The sequence below is a fragment of the Pectinophora gossypiella genome, chromosome 7 (genome assembly GCF_024362695.1).
Source record: "Pectinophora gossypiella chromosome 7, ilPecGoss1.1, whole genome shotgun sequence".
In the NCBI taxonomy this organism is placed as follows: domain Eukaryota; kingdom Metazoa; phylum Arthropoda; class Insecta; order Lepidoptera; family Gelechiidae; genus Pectinophora; species Pectinophora gossypiella.
The window spans coordinates 9,103,244-9,123,453 of record NC_065410.1 but is presented as its reverse complement, the minus strand read 5'-3'; positions in this window follow the sequence as shown (position 1 = coordinate 9,123,453).

The following is a 20,210-nucleotide window of genomic DNA, read 5'->3' as shown; positions in this document are numbered from 1 at the left end:
ACAGGTACCTTCAATGTGACAACCGACATGTGTGCTGCCCAGCGTCCCGACAAGTTGGTCTATATACAAGTTGAACAAGAGCGGCGAACTGAGCCCCCCCTGTCTCACACCGCATTCAAGCCCGTACACATCCGACATGGCACCCGCCCATCTCACCTGGTTTTTCTGGTTAGCATACCAGTACCTAAGAATGGAGGTACACTCCGCCGGCACACCCGCACCCCTCAACTTGTCCCAGAGCTTATTGTATACAACAAGATCGAACGCTTTTGACAAGTCAAGGAAACACGCGTACACCGGTGTCTTTCTAGTGGTATAATACTTAACGGTGTGTTTAAGGCTAAGGATAGCGCTCTCTGTCGATACTCCTGCTTTAAAACCGAATTGGGCATCATTCACATTGATGTATTCCCTTAAGCACCCATTTAACACACCGTCAAGCACCTTGGCTGTGATAGTGGCAAGTGAGATGGGACGATAGTTACTCATATCGGATGAGTCACCCGTCTTGTTTTTTACTATAGGTACGACTATGGTACGCATGAAGGCTTCTGGTAAGTATGAGTGCCCTATACAAAGCCTGAAAAACAGCGAGAGAACTCGTGGCAGATGGACCCCAGCATATTTAAGATGTTCGATGCTGAGACCATCGTGACCCGGGGATTTACCACGCTGCATGCCTCTTATAATCTTATCCACCACCTTAGCAGATATTTTGATTTTACGGTCAGTCACGATGGTCTCATCACCGCCATCCATACAATAAGATGGATCTATGGGCGAGCACACGGTGAAATTATCTTTGAACATGTTCGCAATTTGCTTATAGTCAGAAACACCGTTGACACTCACCGGCAGGGTCATTTTAGCTTTCATGTTATTAGTATTTTTCCAAAAGCTTTTAAAATCTTTGGCTTTGTGATTAGAGGCGAGGATATCCATTTTTAGCTGGTCTTGTCTGTTCTGACACCATTTTAGCCTGACTTTAAAGTGTCTCCTCGCCTCTGCCATCTCATCATAAATACAGCCACTAGCCGGTCGCCCAGCTAATGTCCATACCTGAAACTTTATTCGAGCCTCCCGATGAGGGCCCGCGACGTGCTTATTCCATCCGACAACATGCTTACGCTTCTTTCTACAACATGTCTCATAATGTGTTTCAACAGCTGCCTCCGATAACACGTTTGTAATTTGTGAGTACATATTGTCAAGAACTAGGTGATGTTCCTTATTTAAACAGTTTCCATCACAACACTCAGACAGTTCTAGTGGAAAATTTATCAGCTTGAGTTTTGAATTACATATGTCATGGTATTCATTAGTTTGCTGCAATTGCCTCTCTCCCCATATGACCCGGTTATACATATCGTTTTTTTCAGGACACTTTATTATCTTAGGCGTAAGCTTATTCAATTTACAATCTATCACTAGAGGGAAATGATCGGACCAAAACACGTCATACATAACTCTTACGTTAAGTAATGATTTAAAGTGCCTTATAAGTACTTTATTTATTTAGAAACATGTCTCAATAATTGGTATTTACCTATACATTTCACATTAAAACTTAAGAGTTAAGAATATCTCAGTAAGACATGGACAGTGGAAATTATTCGGATTTCGCCGTTAGGGCCATACCTTAACTGTAGATAGATACGTATTTCGAATATAAAGACAATATAATAATAACTAGGATAAATAAAAAATAATAATGATACGTACAAAAACATGAGCAAGTGAGACCTACAATAAGAAAAGGAAACTACTGACTCTGTGTAAATACTCAAAAATGTTATTACAAATATTACTGTGCTGTGGCATAGTAACACCATTATTAAGGTGAAATACAGGGTGTTAGTGACATCGTAACGAATACTAAGGGGGGTGATTCAGACCATCTTCTTCTTCTTATCGTGTGGGTTGTGAGGTGGATTACCAACCTCATCAACCCTGGTGTCAGGGTTATTACTGAGCCGCCAAAGGCCCCTGACATGGCTCTGATCATGAATTTTCCATCGCAAAATTCACGATTTTTTTAGACTTTTTAAATTATTTTCAATTCTATACTTTTGCGGTCGAAAATTCCACTTGATATTAACTCAGAATAATCAGCTGAATCAGCCCCCTTTGTATTTGTTACGATGTCACTTACACCCCGTACCAGTACATATAGGTAGCCATACGTAGGTATGGGTGTTAATGACACCGTAACGAATACTGAGGGGGATGATTCAGACCGAATTTCCTGTCGGAAAATTCATAAGATTTTAAGTGTTTTTTCATTAGTTTTCGTTCCATGCTTTTGTGACGGAAAATTCCACTTGATATCAACTCGGAATCATGCCTTAATCATCCCTGAAAGTTTTTCACGGTTTCACTAACACCCTGTATAAACTCAACGTCACGTAAACGGCATTTTATGTCCCAGTACTGGGAACAAAGCTCCCCTCGTGCAACCGGAGGGAGCCATCATACGAAAACATCAAATATTTATCTTGTTTATATCTGGACTCATCTAGCACGGTAGAGTGGCTATAGGCGTGTGAAAAATGTACCGTGCGTACGTCATCGTGTTTGCCGTAGTTTAGCGAGCTTTATGCTCCGGTCTCATTAATTATTCCCATTCAACACTGACCGTCGCCGGTTTCATCACTACATTGTCCCTTTCACGCCCTGGGAAATGTTAAGTGTTATAAAATGTCCTTAGTTATATCCTGTTACCCGACACTCCGACACGTGTGGAAAGCTAAAAGCGAAGGCAGAACAATGTTCGCCATGTTTACCTGTTGTGTTCTAAGTAATTACTTATATGATTAAAACTAGTTACAAGAACTTTCTTTCTTTTCACAGTTTCAACTGGAATCTAATTACTAGTAGTTGATGTAATTATTGTACGAAAACTAACCATATCCGACGTTAATGTTCATTATACTGGTCTATGCCTACTACTCACTTGTAGTTTACTTACTAAAGACTGTCCAAAATGAAATACCTCATCATGTTATACCCCTCTCGCGCATACTTAGAATTACAATTACTAATTGGCTAGACTTCCGTTTCTGGGCTCACAATTGAACGGGAAACTTTTAGCCGGTCAGAGAAATTGATAGGCTTTTAGGCACTCAGCTTAGATTGACTAGTAACAAAGGTAGAACAACCGCACCGACCCTTGCCCAACCAACCGTGAACTGACATTTCCACTTCCACAGACCGTTCCTAAATCCAAATGAATGGATTTAATGCCTTTAAATGTGTGCGTACTAATCCTGAAATAATGGTTTTATACTGGACAGAATAAATATACTTTAACTTCTAAGTTATCTCTTTTTGCTCCCAAAATACCATATGAAAACTAATAGCATAAGGTCCCTATCTCACTAGGACACCATGGCGTCATCACGGTTGCGTCATTTGTTGCCGGCAAACAAATTCCGAATGGTCCCGCTGATCGCGCAACCATGGTGTCCTTGTGGGACCCTAAGAATAATTTGCCACTCCTTAGAAACAGGATAAGATAGCGTAACACAAAACATTACTTGATCACTCGAATTGTTACCAAAATTCCCGGAATGATTTTATGAAAATCAAATTTTCAATAGGTAAGTAATAGAACAGAAGAGTATAAACTTTATTCCCAATACAGCGAAGGTTAGGAAAGTATTTACATAAATTAAGATTAAATATAATAAAAAGAAATTCAATTCAATTTATGTAATTTAATGTATAAATGCAGCGTTACAATATCATTTTGTGACCACATCAAATAATTTTGTAGGTATCTAAGTAGTTGATGCGGGCATTTATTCGCATTGGTTGCTCTACATTTTAGAAAGAATTAAAATTGCGGTTTTTCGAAATGTAAAACCTGTGTATACCTGTGATATAATTTCAATCCATTTGAGTGGAAATGCATGTTACTCTATTGTATTTCAGAGATATATTTTAATCCGCGAATGTCCACAATGATGGATATACCTGCATTTTACACACACACAGATATACTTTAAAAGGTACTTACTACTTACCTATGTTCATGTCTACCTAAGAGTTGATTATAATTAAAAAGTTAAGTGCCGTTATCGAGTCACATCTTTCCCTTCATAAATAGGGAAGCAGCTGTGATATAGTGCTATATTATTGGTTTTACTAACTTCAACACTTTTCATGTTCATTTTGGTTGTAATTGTGTGAAGACAATGAGATGAGAAAGATGTTACCTTATGAAATGTGTAGTACTTACCTCAAGTTATCAAACCATACCTCAAGTAATCAAGTTATCAAACCAGTAGGGCGCAGTAAACCTGCATACATAAGGCATAAAATCACACAAACATACACTCTCCTATCCTAGTTTCATTCATGGTAGCCGAATAGATATTCCAGTGACGGTCGTCGTGTTTGACTTGGGGCGGTCAGTGTTTGCCCGCGCGCAATCAGGGGACACTATATACAACATATAATAGTACATCCACAGTCCTAATCCGGTAAAAGTTAACTCGAGTTACTACTGCTAAACTAAGCGGCGCTAGTTGCGAATGTTTGTCGTGTTCCAAGCTAGAAAATTTATCTTGTTTGTGTGAACCTTTGAATAAAATTTTGCCTATGTATGTCTATATTGTATCTCGGTGGACGTTAGGACTAACGAAAAATGTTAGTTTGCGTTGCTATACAGGGTGTTAGTGACATCGTAACGAATACTGAGGGGGATGATTCAAACCAAGATTCCGAGTTGATAACAAGCGGAATTTCCTCTCAGAAAATTCACGTAAATTTTTGTGTTTTAAAAAAAGCAATCAGTTCCATACTTTTGCGACGGAAAATTCCGCTTGATATCGACTCAGCATGGTCTGAATCACCCGTCAATGTCTTCGTTACGATGGCACTAGCACCCTATATAATTGAACATTTAAATAAAACGTTCAAATGGATTCTTACAGTCATAAATTGTAATACAAAATACTTATTAAAAGCTTCCAATTAACGCCTATGATCGACATCGTAATTGAAGTTTTTGATGTGTAATTTAATCATCTTTATAGCTTTGTTGGAACTTTGAAAGCTTTTATTACGCATCAGAAGTTATTTATTGTGTAATTATCAGTACGAAAGCTATAAACTATGTGTGTGTGTGTGTTCTTATTATTTTTACCTGATGCGGCGAAGCAAAAAGGAGGGTTATGTGTTTGACCGCTATATATTTATTTGTATGTGTGTATGTATGCACGTGTGTTACCACCTAACTTCTAAACCACTTGTCAAAATTTGACAAATGAAGTGTCACTAGAAGCGTATTCAATGACATTCAATGACGTCACGCTAAATTCAATGTGGCGCCCTCTAGAGGACAAAAACTCAGGACGTAAACAATGTTTTTTTTCGAATGGTATTATGTTGGGTATCTAATGAAAGCGCAAAATTTGTACATTACAAATATGTACAAATTACTAGCTGTTACTAGCGGGTCTGCTTGTATTTACTCAATAATTACGTTGGATCCTTCATCCGCTGTACAGAAAATATTTTAACTTTATATTTCGCAACATGGCGACTTCTCTTAGGTACCCCTAGGTCCCGGGGAACCAACTTTGGGAATCGCTGATCTATATTATGTAACTGTAGTCATCTATCATCCAGTGAAAGAATATCCATCTATACAGACCTCCTCTTGTTAACGCAATTCCTTTCAGTCTCGAACAATTTATTAACAGCCTGACTATTCTTGTTCCTAAATTATTTTCACAAAGGATCACCCACGTCGTTATGCATCATTCAAGAACATTTTCCTTGAACCATGAAATTAATTACGTTCGTGGGCCGAGAAAACGTTTCAATGTCCGCCAGATACCTTCCACCGACATGTTTTTAATATCAAAGTAATTTATTTTGATCCTCACCTACTAAGTAGGTACTCGCGCCCACGACAAATATTCTCAAGCCCCAATTTCATTTGTAATACAATTTGTCATAAAAAGTTTTCTTTTCTGGAAAAACATTTCTAAAATTACACCGGTACAAGATTATGTCCATAATTTTACCCATTTCTCTTTATTTTTTGATTGATCGCATTCTAATGTCGTATTCTCGGATTACTTTAATTCTTGTAAAGAATATTTATGTTATGAAACGTAAATGTTCGTGTAAGTAGTGGTTTTAGCAGTCCGAAAATGTTTTCCTATTAGCAAATATAACAAATTAGACACCTACTTATGGACAAAAATGCCAATATTTTATTGACCTGAGTAACGTCTTTTTCCTGTGCAAATTAAGCGTTTACATAAATAAACAACCTGATTTTTACAAACACAAACATTTCGATGCGATGACGAGGTACCTTGGAATTTAGATTTGGTTCCGGTAAATAAAATAAACTGGATTACCGGGGCAATGAGGCGTGTGCTGCATGATAAATAAGCATCTTCGTAGGTTCCATGTGAGCCTGACCTATACCATACATCCCAGTGAAAGAGTACGTTTTAGTTCGAAAAGCCTTCATTTTTGGTAGCTAGAAGCAGCAGTCATTTCCTGGGGCCCGAACGTTCTTTTAACGAAGACTGACACGCGCCGCTTCCACAAAGCTCTGTTAAATATTTAAAACGATGAGTAAGGAAATTCTTTCCAGGTATAAACAAAATTTCCAACTAATTTGCCGGGAATTGTTTGACGACCTCCTGTCAAGAGACATCTATCCTTTTCACTTGTATTTTATGTCCGGCACTCGGACAGAAAGCAAGCCGTTTATTTCGGATAAAAACAACAAGCAAAAACTTAATAAGTGTAAATGGTACCTATTTAATTTTATTAACAGCTATTACTTCGCATGGGCCTTGCCGAATTCTCCCTTGGAGTTTATACTGTTAGCGTTCTGTTATACTTACATATACTATACTGAGTAAATACTCGGTATAAAGGAAGTTTATGACAAAAAGTGGCTCTTATCATGTATTGATCGGTTCGTCACATCTTAGGTCTACGTATCGAAAGCGGCTGCAATTTGTCTTCTGATTACCTACGACTCTTCACAGTCAGCGATGACACTTTGAGGTTATGTAGGTAACTACAATGTATGATGTAACTCCTCAAGCATGCGAGGCATAATCTCTGACGAGTATGTACCTAATGATTCGCCATTACTCCGTCATAGATAACCGCCGGCACACACGCGAGAAGAATGATTTACTTGTCAGGGCTGCCAACTGTAAAACTTTTAACTGACTTCAAAAAAGAAGAAGGTTACTTATATTCTATTAGGTACACGTTTGACTACATTATCACTACAATTTTCAATGCGAACGGAGTCTGTGTTTTTCAAAAACTGCCATCACAAAAACAGCCTCCAGGCTGTGAGACTACCGAGAATAAGCATAACATAAACTTATCCTTCACATTTTAACTTTCCAGGACTATTCTTTTACTAAAATACTAGTTTAAAACCGGCGAATCAGACACTGAAAAATTGTAAGAAGCTGTGAGTAAATTTTTAGAGCATTTCAGTACGGGCAGCCCATTAATCACACTAACTGAGTTTCTAGTTTTACAAAAAGCTGGTTTACTTACTTACTGACCTACAAAATTAAACGTTAATGAAAATTAACTTATAATCTATTTTGTTCTAAGAACTAGAATTGTAACCAGTAAAGATAGAATAGTTCTGTAATTAAAAATTGTTACTAATTTTAGCTACGAAACGTAACAACTACGAAGCGTAGCAGCTACGGGAAAGCATTAGATTTCTACAGCACTGTAAGCGATGTATATACCTATAATTACACATATTACATGTGTGGTTTATAATTATCTAGGTACATATTCTACATACATAAACAACAGCCAGGAATTGTAATAGGTACGATTGGGAATTAAATTACAACGTTATGTAACTGGAACTGTGGTCTAATTAATTTTAGCTTTGCTATAATTTTATTCTACCAATATAAATAACCAATGTTATAAAAACAATACCCACTGGAAATAAAACAGGTCAGTATACAATGAACATGTTTATTTTTGTTAACATTGTACTTATTATGAGAAAAATACACAAAGGCACAGTAGCAGACCACCTGGCGTTGTTTAGGTTAAGGTACTCGTTTCTACATCAGACAATCCTCGAAAGGTTTTTTTTAACAAGCTCGGTCCAGTCATGTTATTTCATATTTATAATATGCTAGATATAATATAGTAAAAAAATATTAACAATGAAAAAAATAATGAAATGAAAAATTTGTTTATTATCAAGAATAATACTATAATGAAGGTGGGTACGGTCACGAGCATTAATATGTATACACTAAGGTACCATGTCATATTAACTTTTTTGACACATTGAATTTTAAGTCTCACTAAATGTCAAATATGTTAGTGTGACAGAGTCCTAAAATGGGTACATTATATTGCTCATGACTGTACATTATAAATATGACGCGGCAGGCAGGCGGAGCCTGTATCTTGGGAAACCGTAAAAAGGTGTACATGTAAGGTTGGCGCAGAGTTTGCCAAATGAAACTTAATAACAAATAGGGAACTTAAAGTTAAACTTACATCTAAGTAGTGTGTTAGTGACACCGTAATAAATACCAAGGAGAATGATTCAGACCATGATCCTGAGTTGATATGAAGTGGAATTTCCTATCGGATAAATTAATGATAATTTTTGTGTCTTTTTTTAAATATTTTCAGTTCCATACTTTTGCGACAGAAAATCCCACTTGATAACTACTCAGAATCATGGTCTGAATCATCGCTCAAAGTTTTCGTTACGATGACACAAGCACCCTGTATACGTGAGTAACTATGAATGTACGTACGGGGGGCTTGTGCTTCACTAAGATTCCGCAGAATTCGCATTGTTTACTTGTAGCTCTGAGTACACAATATCTGCAGGAACTCTCAATTGCTTCCAGTTAATCGGTACTCACTAGTACCAAGACTACCCAGCCCTGTAAAAAGGTCATATTTTCAGGTTATTTATTACCAACCGTAGCAATCTACTATACTTATGTCTAAACAAAAGCTAACAACTTCTATGAGTAATGCCCTTGTAAAAAGTAATAAGCATTTTTAATTACTTATTTAGGTATAAATAAATCCCGAAGAAATGAGTACGGTCGTAAAATGTAACATAATATAAGCATATTTCAAGGAATGTTGCTTGCTTAACAATAATAAAACATGTGTTATGAAATGGAATGCAGAATACGATAACATATAATACCTTTTGTTGAGTACCTATTTCATAACACATAATTGCTTAACAAATCTAGAAACACGGGAGAAAATATAAGTGAGAAAATGAAAGAAAATGTGTATAGTAAGTTAGAATCGTAATACCCAATCATCATCTTCATCTCCCTACTCGTAGCATCATCCCGTTTTTTACAGGTTCCGCTTACCCAACCTGATAATTGACAGGTCCGGTTTTTTTACAGAAGCGACTGCCTGTGTGACCTTCCAACCCGCGAAGGCAAAACCAGCCCAATACAGGCTAGGTGACATACCTCTGAAAATGCATTTCTCGGGAATGTGGGTTTCCTCACCATGTTTTCCTTCACCGCTGAGCACGTGATAATCGTTAATAATCGTAATACCCAATCAATGTTGTAATATATATTATGCAATATATTATTTACTAAATGGTATCAATATGTTACAGTGACAGAGTACATGTTACAATGACAATGTACAAACCTAGTGCCTACGTGTATGATGTTCAAGACAACACGTAATTCCGGCATGCACGAAGTGGTAAATTAGCATGCCTAGAGTAGGTTTATTTTCGCTTGTTTTTTTTTTGTAACAGATAATTTATGAAACAAGAGAAATATAAATATGTATGTAACTCTATTAACACCACATCAAAACACACTACCTGCTTACATACCTATTAATTCCAATCCACCTTTCGGTTAAGCAATTCGTTTTATTTCCTAATTACATTCCAAAGGTTTAAACGTTTAGGTACGTACCTAATAATGTCGGTGTTTCATTCATAACTACCACCACTAACAAAAAGCTTCTCATTAGAACATTATTTTTATTCCACGAACGTTGTTTTTAAAATAAAACGATTAAATTCAAATTCTTCTCATATTTCTATAAACTTATATACTCGTATAAGTCACTGTCTGCAATATTGAAAAGCTGTACCTATAAGATTTTATTATATCTTTGTTAAAAATTCGAAGTGATAACACGCCCCGACCATATCATACAAAAGACCCTACAAACCCTGTGTAAACAGACACTACACATTGATGTATCGTCCTATACGCACATCTGTGAGTGTAACGTCTGACGCCCATACGATTGAAGACTGAAGTAAGACCGAAGGGGGTGAGGTGAACCTAGCTCAGCCGCTGGTGGGGAGCGAAGAGTTGCCGTTCTATACGTAGTATTATAATTCCTTATTCTATGGTATTATTAAGTATGACTTCCAATAACTTACAGCAGATTAGATAAATGCATAAAGATAGCGCTCAATTGCAGAATTATCTAGACTTAAGTTTGAATAAAAGTAGTATTTTATTTACCCCCTTTTGTGTAGCTTCGGGTCATAAATATTAATAATTACTCGAGCAGAAATATTATAACTATTGCAAGGGTTTCGTGTCGCACGACCGTTCTCGTAATGGGACGGATAACGTTGGGAGGCTAAAACAAAACTGAAACAGCCAGCTATAATTAGTGAAATGGCTCCATTCAACTAGCCATAATCACATTTATTTTTCCATTTTGTAAATGGAAAAAATAACAATAGGCACCCTTATAATTCGGAAAAGAGATTGTGTTCATCATCATAACATTACGTCTCCTGCATCTAATGTTCTCGATTTAAGCAGCGCCTGCGAGGCGCCTTCGATCGCGACTATAGTCCTGTATGACCGCGGCAAGGTATACCGTACCCTCGGTTTAGGTGTATGTAAACAATAAAAATAAATTAAGAGATATGTTATCACTAATTTAAGAGCCACTCTCTTGTCGGTGTAGCATTCTCCATTCTTGTCTATCAAAGGCGAATTCTTTTACTTCCTTGCAAGACACGACGTTCACCTTCTCTTTAATCTGTTCCATGTAAGCTCTTCTTGAAGAAGGTAAAGACCGCTTCCTCTCTTTCCTTGTAGCTTCCCTTCTGTGATGTTTTTAATAAATTCGTCGTGTCTTATAAAAAAAAGATATGTACTTATAAATAATTTCAGTTACAACGTATGGGTATCTTGTGCCTATTGGCGAAATTGACTCTTCTATCGTGAAGATGAAGAAAAAATGGCGAAATTGACTTACAGGCCCATTTTCACTAAAACTGAGCGAAGAATGTATGTAATTTAAAATTTCTGTTGTTGAGACATTTTACATAAGTAGATTACGAACAACAATGGAGAGACTAAAATAATTTCTTGGACCAAGTTCCTTGAGATCGAGTTGAATGTACCGCTGGCTGAGTGAAGTATCACTGGACAAGGATCTCCATTGTTCCCGCCGTTTCGTTATCGCCTCATTGTAACAGTGCTGGCAACGCCTTTTATTTTCAGTAACACTGTGACTGTGACTACGTGCCTTTTCAGGGACTGCGGACATTGTTGTTAGAGAAAAAAATTACAAATAAAATAGCGTTTGACACGTTTTACTTTATGATGTCTTTGATATTCGACTGTAGAAAATAAATTTAAGCATTTTTAACTACTTACTTAATTATAGTTTTAATATTTGTACTTTTTATTTTGGATCTAGGTGCATTTGACGACAATCTTCCCTGATTGTAATAAGTAATTGGATAAGACATCATTCTGAAAATCGTTATAACAATATCAAAAAATAACATATTCCCGTATAATATTACTCCAACTGAACTGTAAACGCTGTGAAAACATTACGACGCATATATAATGCAATCAGGCTCTACATCTGGCGTATGTGCTCTAATGTAGAGCTTATATGACGAAGCTGCAGCCGCATTAGTTAGTTCCTTTGCGAATATCTGGCAGCCATAGTCACGTCCCATACAATCGTACGCATAAATTTCGCCCGACGCAGTTACTGGACAGAATACATGATCAGTCGGCGGACAGGTTGAACATATGTACGTTAGTTCACGGAACACCGTCTATGAACTCGAATTGTCGTGAAAACTAAATATTTACTTACTTACCTATTGGTAGATACGCTTTCATAAGTTTTAAAATTTTTATTCTTATTACGAAATTCAAAAAAGTAGTACCTACTCGACAATTGAAATGCGTGATCAATTTATGTTAGAAAGTTTACAGTAAAAATTATAGAAATGTTGACTCATTATTTTCATATTCTATATAACAATAGAGATAAAAAGGTGTTAACAAACAAAGTTGATAGAACTATTAAACCTTCGTGGTAAACGCGGGCGCACTAACGAGTGCGCTACTAACAAGTAGCCAAATAAAACATCTACATTTTGACGTGGTGGTGGCTCTTAGCTGCTGCAGTGTTCTAAAACCAGTTGTCGGTTAATGGACAAACGTCGTGTTTTCTTTTAAGACTTCTTACATTGTTTGTGAGCCAATCTTAAAACTACATGCGCTAACAAATCCCCGGCGCATGAGGCAAACATGTACCCAACAAACTGTTTGTATTGCACTCAAACCCAGTTCAAAATCCTTTAGAAATTCTGCAGTGGAACCGAACCAGCCACTTTAAGGATGTAAATTGAGGGGAATTCTGAGGAAAATAACGAATGCTCGAATTCTAAAGCTCTTCAGTTTATTGAGAGACTCTTGCAAGGGATCAAGATACGCCACGATACGCACCACGAACAATGATATTGCAGTACTGCAACTTGGAGCAGCATAATAGCTCTCCGCCTCAAACTACTTTGAAAACATTTTTTTCTTTTAAAAAACAGCTAGCTAAGCTAAGGTGTAGCTGGCGAAGCTACTGATGCTTAACATAAATCAAACAAAAATACACTGTAGCACGACATATATTTTATCTTTCGCCTATCAAAAACGTACGTACGTGACAATATATATATTTTTTATCATAACACATAGCATAAGCTCACAACCATCCAATAGGATAGTCAGAGGTACATCCATCGCAATATGAACTAAGTAAATACGCACGCCTCACCGAGTTTTCTGTTAGACCAACGTGATAGGTGGTGAGCCGTATCGTCGTCTATAATGGTCGAGCCAACTGTATTTGTATGTGTTTTTAAAATCATACAAACCATTATTACACGTATTTGTAGTGTGACCATTTAAATCGTTACACATATGTGTCCATTATTTCCTTGAAAGCCTGCTACTTCGCCAGACTACATTACACGAATACGATTTTCCATAAACAATGGAGATCCCATTTCGTTTCGAGGACAAGCCAGTATTATGCTTAAGCAACACGACCCCGTCTGTATTATTTCAAATCCGCGTGTCAGGCCACATGTGTTAATAAAGGTTGCAACACAGTGTACTTATTTGCATCAACAACAGATACACGAATATAGGTCGAGACTGTCGCGAGGCGGTTTCACGGGAAAACGCAAGAAGACAACGTCATTGGATACGCAAAGATATCTCCGGGCTAAGTGCGCGCCTGAAATATGTCTGTCTGACGGCGGCCTACTTTGCCCTTGGCACCTAAACCTACATAGAACTATAACGTGTTAAAGTTATGTATGACCCTTCTCTGGGATCTGGGAATAAGCGTTTCTGCGTCGGAACATAAAAAGGATTACAGATTATCATGATCTATCGCTTCTCTTTTCATTGTCGGTTAAACCAAGTACTGGCCAGTTAACGTAGTTTGTTAAAACTTTTATAGACCACTTATTGAGCCTAACTATCTTTTGACTGCAGCCGTAACAAGCAAAAAGTAAAACTCTCTAACTGAAGTATAAAGTACAAACAAATACGATAATGGTAACCATATACAACGGGATACATTTGTCACTATATTACTTATTACATTATTATGAAACGGATTTTAGGCTGAAATTGTCTCCCACGTGACACTAAATGCTCGCTCTCTACTTAATACTCTCTTAAGAGGTCATTGTGTCCCACCACGTTTTCTCATGTTAACTAAAGCTAATTTATTTCGCAATGTCAATAAAACCATTTCACAATATGACTTCAATACGTAAACAAAGAGCTTATAACATGCCAACCTTGCTCTGTGCCTCAAAAAAGATCGTAATAAAATTCTAGAGGTTCCTGCTAGGTTGAAAAAGGTTTGCTCCGTGGAAGGGACATGCCCTTACGACTCTCGAGGGTATCCCATAGACGTGAAACCACCTGTTTTTTTACTTCACATCTGTTTTTATTGTCATTCCTTTCAGAAGAAGGTTTTGACAAAAAATAACATTCCTCTATCCGCTTTTGAACGACTGTTGACGCAACACTCAAACTTTAGCATGACCGTTGTCCACACAGAATTTCAATTGTGCTATTAATAGATTTCGATCAATTTTGTTGCGGTCGTAAATAAACTAACCTGAACAAACTGTGCGAAGGGTTCGAGCCGTATTTATAAAGCACGGATGCCTTAACGTCCTAAGGCATGCTCGACACAATAGTCTAACCCGATCTGCGGTCCTCCTAAAGCTCTCTAAGCTAGCAGAGGCGGATGTGGCACTCTCTAAATTATAGATGAGGCACGCGAAATGGGTCGAACCAAATCGTACCTACTCGTATAGTCAGCCGCCCGTGGTCCCCGCAATCGAATGCGAAGACCTTTCGGGAATTGGTTACTTACGAGCGAGTCCTTTCGATTTAACTTGTGACATTTGAACCTGGATTAAAATTGCGAAACAGACCCATTCTGGTTTACGAGTCATTACAAGTTTGCAACTGTGTTCGAAATGACTTGTGTTTATTGGCGTTCATGGTTCCGTGACTTTTGTAGGAATTGTAGAGATATGAAATCAAAGTTTATTAATGGAGAATTTTGGTTTGTATAATAATTAGGTGTTACTTTGCGATTTGTGTGATAATTATGTTTATTTTGAACATCGGTGAATGATATTTGGGTACAAATAATTGACTATGTTTGTCTACTGAAAAGAAAATCACGAGGTCGGGTCTCGGATGCATGAAATATTAAAGCTGCAGGTCTGAGATCCCCGGGTGGCCTCAATAATTCATTGCTGTAAAAACCTGTAGCCCCGGCTATAAGCAGCCTTCCATTCTCACAGTCTAAATGTGCTTTAAGTACTTAGAGTAATTCATTCGACTAACTTATGTATTTTTACTTTTTGACGTGATTTATTGCAGTTTTGCCGCAACGGGCATTAACTACTTGGTCGGACAAATAGGGAGCGCTGAGGGCTCTCACCCGGCACAAAATTTAAGACCTCAGGCCCAGTGGTCGCGAACTGCGACTTAGGGCGTCGTCTGACAGGATAATATTTAAAAGAATTAATCGACACTATTGGGCCGAAATGAAAAACAACTATATTCACTCATAAAAGTTTAAGCTGCATCTTGGAATTCATTCGCAAAAACTTCATTATGGTTAAAGTGTGTTTTTTCTTATAACGACAAAAACAGTCTTCTCGTCATTTTCCTTATTTTTATTTTATGCGTAAACGACAGAAGAAACAAAGAAGATTAAAAATAATTCCGCTCAAGATATGAAACATTATGGAGAAAATGAGTATTACATACAAAAATGCTAAATTTTATTATTATTGAATGTGCAATAAATATATTGTATCCAAAAGCCGAAAAGCCTGAATTAAAATGATATTTCGACCTTTGACTGAGTATTTCTAGTCAATCCTAGGAGTACCAAAATTTTGGATTAAAACGCCGTATCATTCTTGTTACACTTTTTTATAATTCTGAAGAAATAAAATTTTAAATCAAAAATACTTAATTGATTTTATGTTTTATTTATTTAGTAAGTGCAATTGTAAGCTGTCTGAATTATACATAAAATGAAATAGAACACATTGAAACTAAGTCTTTTTCATTCAATCGGTCTCCTGTCTTCGACGTCGACTTTGTCTCCACAACACACTTATCTATGTTTTTGTCGCTATAGACGTTTATGAGTATACCACGTGTTTCCCAGACTAGTATAGACGTTAAATACACGAAGAAAAGAGAGACAGAGTTGATTAAAGTGTGTCAGGATGGAAGCAAATTGAATTCCATACTCTCTGCTTACCCCGGTGGGAAATAGGCATGAGTTTATTTATTTATTTTTATTTTATTTAGGTAACCAACAGCTACAAAACAAGATATACAATTTAATAAATCTTAAGCTAAGTCGTTGAGCCAATAATAGGTTACCACGAATTACTTGAGCAGATAGTTATGTAAGTATCACGTAAAAAATACAATGATTGTTTTTCTACCTTATATGTACAGATATTTACATACTTACATAAATCAAACGTATAAACATCTAGAGTACTAATTGCAGGTAAGTCATACATCATACTTACTCGATAAGTAAGAACGAACAAGCATCATGTTATGCAAAGTTTATGTATGCATGCGTACTTAAATACCATAATATAACCCGATATAGCATCGTAACACGTTCGTCGTTCACGTTAAAATGGGTTCCAAATTAGCACATCTGACCAACCTGCCTGTCGCCAGTAATGTGTCTCTTAATTAACCACAAATAACAGATGTACAACCAGTAACGAATACGAAAACTGATGGATAATGATCACAATGTAAATGACTATTTTCATTTTAAGTTTAATATTCAGTACAGTTTATCACTGTAACCAATTAATAGATTATACTTGAAGGAAAATTATACTAAAATTATATATTATTTCTGGTTGATTGAGGGAAAGCCTGTGTTTAGCAATGGGACATAATAATATATGCAGAACATAGATTAAGCAATTTAAATAATTTGCAAAAATAAAATCAAGACGAACCACAAGGCGTCTAAATATTTAGCTCTCACAATTAATAAATTATCCTTAAAATAACTTCATATTTTCCATTCATTTTATAGGTACACATATTTCTCGTTCGTATCTGTTTAATTCCAAGAAGTGAACGCCATCGAAAATTAATCTGTGTGTTTCAAAACAGAAAGAAAATAACGAATTACTACGAGTATTGTAATATTGTATACTGTATGTATTCTTAGGTATGGAATTAAATTAAATACCTAAATAAATAGGGATCACAGGAATAGACAAACACAGGTAATAAATATTTAAAAAACAAAACAACGATACAACTTTGTCTATACAGATACCTATATCTCGACAGACGATGATTGGAAGCTCGTAAATAAAATTTTTACTTTAAATATTTATTATCCGCTCAAAACGAAGTTTTACGGCAAAGTGGAAAAATAACATTTTCACTCGACATATCAAGAAACCCGAGCTGCTGTCACGCTTCGTTGTATTGTATTCGACCACAAAGGTTACGAGTTTCAGAAACTTTGTAGTTTATCGATATCAGATTCGACACCGGTCACAAACTCACAATGGAAACACTTTATCGGACTCCTTTGTAATGTGCAGCTATAATTATCCTTTTTAACAAAGAAATAACATCTTGTACATAGAGCGAGCTCCTCACGCTATATTTCTTGGCATTGAGAGCGAGTAGTTCGGCTTATAAGTCGAATAATAGTACCTACATCTATATCTACAACCTCTAAGCCTAAAATAAATAGCCCCCCCACCTACTAGGAACAGCTTTCTGCGAACTAACCACAGATAATCTAGCTTTTCCACCGCTCAGCTCTTATACAGACTAGTAGAGTGGCACTAGGCATAATCCTTTCAAAACCTGGTTATTAGGCAAAAAGTAAAGTATTAGGTAAAAGTATACAGAAATAAAGAATCATCATCAGCCGTACGACGCCCACTGTTGGGCATAGGCCTCCCCCAAGGATCTCCACGACGATCGGTCCTGCGCTGCCCGCATCCAGCGGCTTCCCGCGACCTTCACCAGATCGTCGGTCCACCTTGTAGCGGGCCTACCTACTGAGCGTCGTCCGACACGTGGTCGCCATTCTAGAAATAAAGAATGAAAATATTTATTATTATATTCGCGAGGTGGTTCTATGTAGAGCATTAATATTTTTATTATTTATTGCATATTATTTTGCAAAGTACTGCGGGGCGGTAGGCAGGAGGGAAACCACTGCCCTATTTTTCCCTAAAAAAGGAGCATGGAGAATGCTACACCCACAAGAGCGTGGCTCTTAAATTAGTGGTGATTATATTGCGACACAGCGATGGATTACTCAGAAAAACAAAAACGATTATTGAAAGTAGAGAAAAATAAGAGATAAATATGTGTACAGGTGAAATTCAGCTGCGGGCTCCTTAAATATATAATGTCCGTGGTAGAGCTACACTAGTTCATCAAGGATAAGTACAATGCGCGTAAATGTATACTTTTATGTTCCCAGTGGGTAAAGGGATGGAGCTCAGTTCCGGTTTCGCTATAAAACATGAAAAACAACCGCTGAAAAATTCAGCACTTTTCCTAATAACTTCTCGACTGGAATGTCTAATATTGTTTTACTTTACAAGCTTAGTTCAGACCTCAATTAGGGTCCCCAATCTCGGCTCGATCAGTTACTTATTTTTTACTGAGTTTAATATTATTCTTTAGGTATTTTGAACGAATACGTAGGAGGTACTTGTAATACTTAAGGTTTTAAAAATTCATACGAAAGGTTTATAAAAATAGATTTAGCGTGACATGTTGTGCTTTAAACTTTATGATTATAATAAAAACTTAACTCATAATAGAGAACCAGCGCATACTATAAAGTTTTATCGGTTGATAGTTTCATTGGCCAGTATCGCCCACCGACTGCACCACATTCATCAAATAGCCACCAGTAGTTTTTATTTTAAATTCAAATTAATTATTTATAACAATATCCATAACAATAGGTGATCGGTAATAAAAAAAATTAGAATAAATATAAAATAAATAATTATACTAAATTAATAAATAAAATTCTTCTTTTTCTTACCGTCTGGTGTCAGGGTTATTACTGAGCCGCCTAAGCACGGATCATCTTACTTTCGGACAAGCAAGTGATCAACCTGTAATGTCCTAACCAAAATAGGTATCACAAAGTGATTTTTGTGCTATCGAGATTCGAACCCGGGGCTTCCGGATCGTGAACCCCACGTTCAACCACTGGACCACGGAGACCGTTATAAAATTATAAAATAAAAATATATTAATTTAACCACCAACCCGCTATGGAGCAGCATGGTGGAGTATGCTCCATACCCCCTCCAGTTGATTGAGGGGGACTTGTGCTTAGCTGTGGGACGTATATAGGCTGTTTATATGTATTATTAACAATTCTCTCTTCTTCTCGCCAAATCCTTCACCTCCTGATACGACACGACCTGCACCTTCTCCTTTACTTGTTTCATAAATGTTCTCCTAGGTCTACCCCTTCCTCTCTTCCTTTCAATTTTTCTTTTTTTGTTTTTTTCTCTTTTTTTTCTTTTTTTCACCCGCCTAGGCAGTTTTAAAACCTAAACACTCATTACTTTATGATCCATATTCATAAAGCGAGCGATCATTTTTCGGGACACGTACGTCCCACTCCGTGAACACATAGCATACACAGTTCCATATTTACAACAATTGTAGGTACGTGGAGCATTAGCCGACACACTCGCCGTTCTGCGACCGTTTTCCTTTAAGAGCAAGGAAAACATCACACCACGTACTTAGGACGTTTCACACAAAAAGCTTGTTTGTAGGAAGAAAAATCGGACTGTATGTCACAGTTAGCAACGACACACGAACCGGCGACACTTATGAAAAGTTATAATAATGATTATTAGAGCTCCCGTTTTGTGCACTGAAGCACTCACGAGTATATTTAGATGGAAATGGTTATAACATGTAGTACTTACCTAACTACCAGGCATATGTATATCTATTATCACCAGAACCTATTTAAAATAAATTAGGCATCTGTCATGTATTCGGAAATTGTTTATAATGGTCTCAAAAAAATTATTTTATAATTAAGTTTAGTAATTCAATACATAATTGCGCATATACCTAATAAGTACAAAATTTCTTTCTTTCTTTAAAACACACGTAGTAATTTCATGGAATTATTACTTAACTAATGCCTAGTTTGTACCTAGTAATATTGTACCTATAATAGGTATACCTAAATCTTAGCACGTTATTTGATATTCTCTCCTTATAGCGTAGTTTTGTGTAAACTTTGCATCCCAAAGTAAGACGGAGTGCATT